Raw genomic sequence first — 8,891 nt, forward strand, 5'->3', positions numbered from 1 at the left:
TAGTTCATATTGTATATGGAAAAGTACAATTTGTACATTTAATTGTCAATTTTGCCTCAAAGAAAACCAGAAGGCAGGGCGTGGCCTGTAATCCCAGCACTTTGGGAGGCCAGGGTGGGCAAATCATGAGGTCAAGAGATCGAGACCATCCTGGTTAAAATGATGAAACCCTGTCTCTACTAAAAATACAAAAATTGGCCAGGCGTGGTGGCTCAAGCCTGTAATCCCAGCACTTTGGGAGGCCGAGGCGGGCGGATCACGAGGTCAAAAGATCGAGACCAGCCTGGCCAACATGGTGAAACCCCGTCTCTACTAAAAATACAAAAATTAGCTGGGCCTGGTGGCGTGTGCCTGTAGTCCCAGCTACTCGGGAGGCTGAGGCAGGAGAATTGCTTGAACCCGGGAGGAAGAGGTTGCAGTGAGCCGAGATTGTGCCACTGCACTCCAGCTTGGTGCCTGGGGACAGAGTGAGACTCTGTCTCAAAAAAAAAAAAAAAATACAAAAATTAGTTGGGCATAGTGGTACACACCTGTGGTCCCAGCTACTTGGGAGGCTGAGGCAGGAGAATCGCTTGAACCCGGGAGGCAGAGGTTGCAGTGAGCCAAGATCGTGCCATTACAACCAGCCTAGACGACAGGGCACGACTCTGTCTCAAAAAAAAAAAAAAAAGACCAGAAACAAATATTGAACTATAGTTAATCATATGCATGCATAATGTTAAGGGATAAAGTATACTGATGTCTGCATAGAGCTTTTAAATTGATGGCTGGGTGAACAGATGGATAGATATTTGAAAATGCAAATATAGCAACCTACCAACGATTGCAGAATCTAGATGGTGGATTCACTTTACAATTCTTTTTTTCTGAGATGGAGTCTTGCTTTGTTGCCCAGGCTGGAGTCCAGTGGTGTGATTTCAGCTCACTGCAACCTCCTCCTCCCAGGTTCAAGTGATTCTCCAGCCTCAGGCTCCCGAGTAGCTGGGATTACAGTTGCCTGCCACCACACCTGGCTAATTTTTGAATTTTTAAATAGAGACAGGATTTTGCCATGTCGGCCATGCTGGTCTCAAACTCCTGGCCTCAAGTGATCCACCTGCCTCGGCCTCCCAAAGTATTGGGATTAGAGGCGTGAGCCGTCTCGCCCAGCCCTTTCTTTTCTTTTTTTTGAGACAAGAGTCTTGCTGTGTTGCCCAGACTGGAGGATAGTCGGGCTCACTCAGCTCACTGCAACCTCTGCCTCCTGGGCTCAAGTGATCCTCTCACCTCAGCCTCAAGAGTAGCTGGGACTATAGGCATGTGCCACCATGCCCAGCTAATTTTTGTATTTTTTAAAGTAAGAATTGGGTCTCACCATGTTGTGGAGGCCGGTCTCGAACTCCTGAACTCAAGCGATCAGCCTTTCTCAGCCTCCCAAAGTGCTTGGATTATGGGCATGAGCCACTGTGCCTGGCCTTATTGTATAATTCTTTCAACTTTTCTGTATGTTTGAAATTTTTCATCATAAAATGTTGGGGGTGGTTAAAATTTCCATTTGAAAATATTAGCTAGATATTTCTCATAAAATCTTTCTTCATTGCTAGATCAAGGCTGCCACCATCCTATGCCCAAGTCATTTGTCCTAGTGTCCCCCACCAATGTGCCCAGGAAGAAAGAATAGGGAGACAATTCAGAAAGAGGCCTGAGGGTGCCAGGGAGTTCTAGGGACTAGCTAAGGCGTTCTGGCTCTGTGTTTGAGGAAACTGAGGCTCAGAGCTGTTTAGGTGGGCTGTTTAGAATCCATGGCAGTCCATGATATTTTTTCTTCCTTTTTTTTCCTTAATTAATTAATTTATTGATTTATTTCTGAGACCGAGACTCGCTCTGTCGCCCAGATTAGAGTGCAATGGCACAATCTTGGCTCACTGCAACCTCCGCCTCCTGGGTTCAAGTGATCCTCCTGCCTCAGCCTCCTGAGTAGTTGGGATTATAGGTGCCCACCATCATGCCCAGCTAATTTTTATATTTTTAGTAGAGATGAGGTTTCACCATGTTGATCAGGCTGGTCTCGAAATCCTGACCTCAGGTGATCCACTCACCTTGGCTCCCAAAGTGCTGGGATTACAGGTGTGAGCCACTGCACCTGGCTGATGTTTTTTCTTAAGCCATGTTGAGGTGCTTAGGTTCAGTGGAGATGCTGGGAGTAGCCATATGAATGATATGCAGTTGGCAGCACATAGTAGGCACACAAGCATTTGCTGAATGAATATTTACATAAAATCGGAAAGGAGCCTTCTGATGATGGAGCCAGCGGTAGACAGTGAAGTTGCCTGTGGGGGCCAGAGGGAGTCTGTCTCCGCCTCTGCCCCAGCCCACCTCTGGCCTGGCCTGAGATACCTTGAGAAGTGGGCCCAGGAGAGGCCCCTGGGTCCCTGGGTTCCTGGACAGCCAGGGTGAGGGCGCTTTGCCACATTCTTAGGAGAGAGCACATCCAAAACAATTTCTTTTTCTAAAAACTCAGTGCTAACGGATTCCAGATGTCCGTTTGTTATATAATGGGGTTTGTTTTAATAGCGTCAACTTCCAGATGTGCAGCCTGGAATCAAGAAGCCCATTGGCCCCCTGAGGACACAGTGAGCCAAGCTGAGAGCTGCCTGGGGGAGAGAGGGACGGACGTGCAGAACCGGGGATGGGAGAGGAGCCAGGGTGCCTTCTTGCTGCTCACTGGGCCACTCACCTGCCCTGCAGCTGTCCCCGGACTGAAAGGCAGGGAAGGTGTTCCCTCTTCCTTTTTTTCAGCCCTGACTCTCAGCAGGGGTTCCTAGGGGACAACCATAGACAGGCAGCTTGAGGAGGGTCCGCTTTGGAATCTGGTTGCGGCAGGCCTAGCTGGATGAAGTCCCTGAAGAAGTCCCTTGGCCTCCCTGTCTTTGAATGGAAAATAGAATAACGCCATTCTACCCACAGAGGTCATTGTGCAAAATGAAATGAAGTAAGTCGCACAGCGTGGGGCTCGGAAAGCTTTGGGTCTTTCCACTTGGGCAGAGTGGAGACACCAAGGGCCCGAGCAACCAAGCATCCTCCCCTACTCCTCTCAGCAACACGGACGCCCCAGGGCAGCACAGGCTGCATTTTCCCTGGAACACTGGAAAAAAGCCAAGGTGGGGAGCTCACCACCTCCCCCAGCGGCTCGTTCCATGGCCCTGCAGCTCCGACGGATAGAACATTCTTCCATTCACTGAGCCAAAGGCGGCCTCTGTATGACCCCCAACTGGTCTGAGTTCTGCTCTCTGGAGCTCTGCTGAGCAGGCCACACTCTCTTTCACCTGATACCCTTGAGTGAGGGAAGACAGAGACCAAATCTCCCAACCCTTTTCCTGGTAGGCAGCTGCAAGTTATGACATCAGATGGACTAAGACTGAGATGCTCTAAGGCAGGCGTCCCCAAACCCCCTGAGGCCATTTATCCGGCCCCCCCGCCGCACTTCAGGAAGGGGCACCTCTTTCATTGGTGGTCAGTGAGAGGAGCACAGTATGTGGCGGCCCTCCAACGGTCTGAGGGACAGTGAACTGGCCCCCTGTGTAAAAAGTCTGCGGACGCCTGCTCTAAGGAGAGATGTTCAAAACCCTAAACAAGAAAAGTCACCAAGTCTGGGGGAATGACTCTGTGGTTGTCCCTGTGTGCATGTTAAAACCTATATGCTAGCACTCTAATTCAAAGGAAAAAGGGCCAGGCTCACATCTGTAATCCCCACACTGGGAGGCCGAGGAGGATCCCTTGAGCCCAGGAGTTTGAGATAGCCTAAGCAATAGAGAGACCCTGTCTCTACTAAAAATAATAATAAAAAAAATTAACGAGTGGTTAATGGCACGCGTCTGTAGTCCCAGCTAATTGAAAGGCTGAGGTGGGAGGATCACTTGAGCCTGGGAGGTCAAGGTTGCAGTGAGCTGTGACTGTGCCACTGCATACCAGCCTGGGTGAAGGAGCAAGACCCTGTCTCAAAAAGAAAAAAAGAAAAGTCACAAAATCTGAAGTCAGTCACAGGGGTGAGATGTTCACAAAGAGATAACATCATCATCTCCAAATGAATCTATACAAACAATGCCCTTCCAACAAATTTCCAATCAAATTGGCAGGGGTAGGGAGCAGGTGCAATATGAAGTTGAACATGTGTGCAATAGTCACCACATCTCTGCAGATGAAAAGCAATAAGGCAGGACTTACCGTCCTGGCTGTTACGACACAGGTAACGCTAGAATACGCTCAACAGTATGGTACTGGCTCCGGCACAGCAGAGAGGGAAATGGCACAGGAAATGGAAACATGAGCAATAGACCTGTCTCCAGATTAGAATGTTGAATGTGGCAAAGAAATGCATGTCACACTAAAGCAAATAGGACATTTTAAGTGGTTACCTTTGGGGAGAGGGACTTGGTGTGGGACAGTAGTGAGTGAGAGGGAAGTGTTTATTTTTCATTTTGTATCTTTTAGGATTGTTTTATTTTTTCACCCTTATATATGTATTCTTTTTTTTTCTTTTTTTTTAAAGCCAACATATGGGCTGGCTGTAGTGGCTCACGCCTGTAATCCTAGTACTTTGGGAGGCTGAGGCAGGTGGATCATGAGGTCAGGAGATTAAGACTATCGTGGCCAACATGGTGAGACCCTGTTTCTACTAAAAATACAAAAATTAGCTGGGCATGGTGGCACATGTCTGTAGTCCCAGCTACTCGGGAGGCTGAGACATGGGGATTGCTTGAACCTGGGAGGCAGAGGTTGCAGTGAGCTGAGATCATGCCACTGTACTCCAGCCTGGGCAATAGGGTGAGACTCCATCTCAAAAAAAAAAAAAAAAAGAAAAAGAAAACATATATATCCATACACATTTACATATGCACACACACATATACATATGCACATGCACATATACATATATACATGCATAATGTATACATATATACACATATATATGTGTGTGTGTATATATATGGTTTTTTTGTTTTGCCCATATTGACTCATGTATATATATTTTTTGAGACAGAGTCTTACTCTGTTGCCCAGGCTGGAATGCAGTGGCATGATCTCAGCTCACTGCAACCTCCTTTACCTGAGAAGCCAACATATTTTTATGCCAAAATATGTTCCAGAGGTTTGATCCCTTCTGGGTTTTCTCCTTTGAATATCCCTGCATTTAAGAGAAACCTAACAAGTGTTATATAACACTAATAATAATAGGATATATAACAAACTATTAACAGTTACTGCCTCTGCTTAGGGAGGTGAAAGGGGAGGGCTTTTACTTCCTAAGCCATACATTTTCACACTTCTCATTCCCCTCTTGCTCATTTCTCTTTTTTCTGGATAGCAAGTATAACTTTAAAAATCGAGGAGAGGGGGGAATTGAAAATTAAAAAAAAAAACAAAAAAACACCAGGGCAGAAATGATGGATTACTTAAGAAATGGGCCTGGACAACTGGCTAACAATTTGGAAAAAATAAAGTTAGATTTCTACCTTAAACCCAAATAAACTGCAGATGGCTTAAAGATTTAAATGCTAGAAGGTAAACCATAAAAGAATCCGAACACTTACACAATTTTAGGATAGGGAACAACTTCCTAAGGAGACATCAGATGAACAGACTGATTTCACGACATAATAATGGAAGGCTTCTTCATTCAAAACATAATAAAATAAAGGTCAACTGTGAAAAAAAAATGACAGACAATATTTAACAGAGGATGAAGAATTTTAATATAGAAAAAGCTCTTACAAGAATTCCTGCCTCTCATAATGGTTTTCCCTAAGCCAAGAATGGAGGGGAATCCGACCACAGTGAAACCAGGGTTTCTGAGGGCAGGAGGAAGGTAGGAGGGGAGGGGCTGAGCAGAGCTTTCAGGATGGGGGCGGACAGCTCAGGGGGACAGCTCCAGGGCCAGGGTTGGGTGACCTCCATGTGGCAGGGGTTCCCCACTCTCCCTGGCATTCATATTCTTAGCTCATGCCAGTTACTTCCCCAGCCAGCCTGGCCTCCGCACCTGGGACACTGAACCTTTTGCTATCTTCCTCACACATCAGGCATTTCCCTGTTTCCATGACTTTTCCAAATGTCTTTCTGCTTGGCTCATTCTCTTTCATCTCTACCTGAAAAAAATCCAATTGCTCCTTCAAGGCTCAGCTCAAATACCCGTGTTCTGTAAAACTGTCTTAAACTGACTGGGCACAGTGGCTCACGCCTATAATACCAGCACTTTGGGAGGTCGAGGCGGGCAGTCTTGAGGTCGAGAGTTCAAGACCAGCCTGACCAACATGGAGAAACCCGTGTCTATTAAATGTACAAAATTAGACGGGCGTGGTGGTGCATGCCTGTAATCCCAGCTACTTGGGAGGCTGAGGCAGGAGAATCACTTGAACCGGGGAGGTGGAGGTTGTGGTGAGCCAAGATTGTGCTATTGCACTCCAGCCTGGGCAACAAGAGTGAAACTGTCTCAAAAAATAAATAAATAAATAAATAAACAAAAAAACCACAACTGTCTTGAATCCATCTGCCCCCGCTGCCTGCAAGGAACTCCCCTTGGGCTCCTATGGGACCTGCCCGTCAGTCTACTCACACTTCCTACACAGCATTGTCATTTTTTGCTCACCAGCTCACTCTCGACAGGGGAGTCCAGGGACCCCCCCCACAACCCTCTCTCCAGGGCCGGCAAAGAGCAAATGTTCAACTAATATTTCATGAACAAGTGCATTGTACTGTGAGCGACAGAGCAGGGGAACTGAACTGACAGTAGCTGAGTTTCAGGTTCAGTCCATTTATTTATTAATTTTTTTTTTTTTTTGGCTGAGCACAGGGGACTTTATTGATGGTACACGACGAGGTGGGGCTCCCTAGGCCCGTCTCTCTTCAAGGGGTCTGCATGGAAACTGTGAGGAGGGGAAATTCAGTGTGGTGGGGAACTCAGTGTGGCAGGGACTCCCCAGCAGTGAGGGCCTGTCTTCCTCTCATGCTCTCGCTGGGGCTGGTGGTCCAGGGGTCTTACTCCTTGGAGGCCATGTGGGACGTGAGGTCCACCACCCTGTTGCTGTAGCCAAATTCATTGTCATACCAGGAAATGAGCTTGACGAAGTGGTCGTTTAGGACAATGCCAGCCCCAGCATCGAAGGTGGAAGAATGGGTGTCGCTGCTGAAGTCAGAGGACACCACCTGGTGCTCAGTATAGCCCAGGATGCCCTTGAGGGGGCCCTCCGACGCCTGCTTCACCACCTTCTTGATGTCATCATATTTGGCAGGTTTTTCCAGACAGCAGGTCAGGTCCACCACTGACACGTTGGCAGTGGGGACACGGAAGGCCATGCCAGTGAGCTTCCCGTTGAGCTCAGGGATGACCTTGCCTACGGCCTTGGCAGCACCAGTAGAGGGAGGGATGATGTTCTGGAGAGCCCCACGGCCATCATGCCACAGTTTCCCAGAGGGGCCATCCACGGTCTTCTGGGTGGCAGTGATGGCACGGACGGTGGTCATGAGTTCTTCCACGATACCAAAGTTGTCATGGATGACCTTGGCCAGGGGCACTAAGCAGTTGGTGGTACAGGAGGCATTGCTGACGATCTTGAGGCTGTTGTCATACTTCTCATGGTTCACGCCCGTCACGAACATGGAGGCATCAGCAGAGGGGGCAGATATGATGACCCTTTTGGCTCCCCCCTGCAAGTGAGCCCCAGCCTTCTCCATGGTGGTGAAGACGCCAGTGGACTCCAACACGTACTCAGTGCCAGCATCGCCCCACTTGATTTTGGAGGGATCTCACTCCTGGAAGATGGTGATGGGATTTCCACTGATGACAAGCTTCCTGTTCTCAGCCTTGACAGTGCTATGGAATTTGCCATGGGTGGAATCATACTGGAACATGTAGACCATTTAGTTAAGGTCAATGAAGGGATCACTGATGGCGACAATATCCACTTTACCAGAGTTAAAAGCAGCCCTGGTGACCAGGCACCCAATATGACCAAATCCATTGACTCCGACCTTCACCTTCCCCATGGTGTCTCAGGGATGTGGCTGGCGATGGGAGACAAGATGCGGCTGTCTGTCAAACAGGAGGAGCAGAGAGCCTCATTTATTTTTTTGAGGCAGGGTCTTGCTCAGTCATCCAGGCTGGAGTGTAGTGGCACAATCATGGCTCATTGCAGCCTTGAACTCCCGGGCTCAAGCAGTCTTCCCACCTTAGCCTCCTAAGTACCTGGGACAGTGTGCCACCGTGCCTGGCTCATTTTTTATTTTTTGCAGAGATGTCACCTTGCTATGTTGTCTCAAGCTCCTGGCCTCAAGAGATCCTCCTGCCTCACCTTCCCAAAGTGCTAGGATTATAGGCATGAGCCACTGTCTGTGGCTGATTTATTTCCTAAAACAGTATGCTTTTATTTAAAATAAAGGCAAGTTGTTTAACTATGATGTAACTTAAGAGAAATAATTATATATAAGTCAATTCTGATGTAATAATTTATCATAATTGCATCATAGTTAAAAGATGCCAAATTACAGTAAGATCAAAAGACTTATACTAAGGGACAGTGGCACATGAATGCACTCAAATATTGGAAGCTGTTGTCAGACTCCATGATGGCTTTCATCTTTATTTTTACTTTTTAAAATTTATAAACCAAAGAGGTTTAATTGACTCATCATTCCGCACGACTGGGCAGGCCTTACAATCATGGTGGAAGGCAAAGGGGAAGCAAGGCAGATCTTACATGAGGGCGGGGTGGGGGGTGGTGGGGAGAGAGAGAAAGAGACAGAGGGCCACAGTGGCTTTCAATAGTGCAAGTGCATTGACACCAGGCGCATTCCTGCCTTTTTAGATTCCTAGCTTCAGCCAGGAGCAGCTTAGTGGGAGAAAGAGCTACGATAGTGAT

At 47.6% G+C, this 8,891-nt stretch overlaps 1 pseudogene; it reads right to left on the minus strand.

Annotated features, from left to right (window-relative positions):
- Positions 1 to 6,965: 6,965 nt before the first annotated feature.
- LOC101036135 (glyceraldehyde-3-phosphate dehydrogenase pseudogene) lies at positions 6,966 to 8,034 on the minus strand (annotated as a pseudogene).
- Positions 8,035 to 8,891: the final 857 nt, after the last annotated feature.

This window comes from Saimiri boliviensis, chromosome 9, assembly GCF_048565385.1.
Source record: "Saimiri boliviensis isolate mSaiBol1 chromosome 9, mSaiBol1.pri, whole genome shotgun sequence".
In the NCBI taxonomy this organism is placed as follows: domain Eukaryota; kingdom Metazoa; phylum Chordata; class Mammalia; order Primates; family Cebidae; genus Saimiri; species Saimiri boliviensis.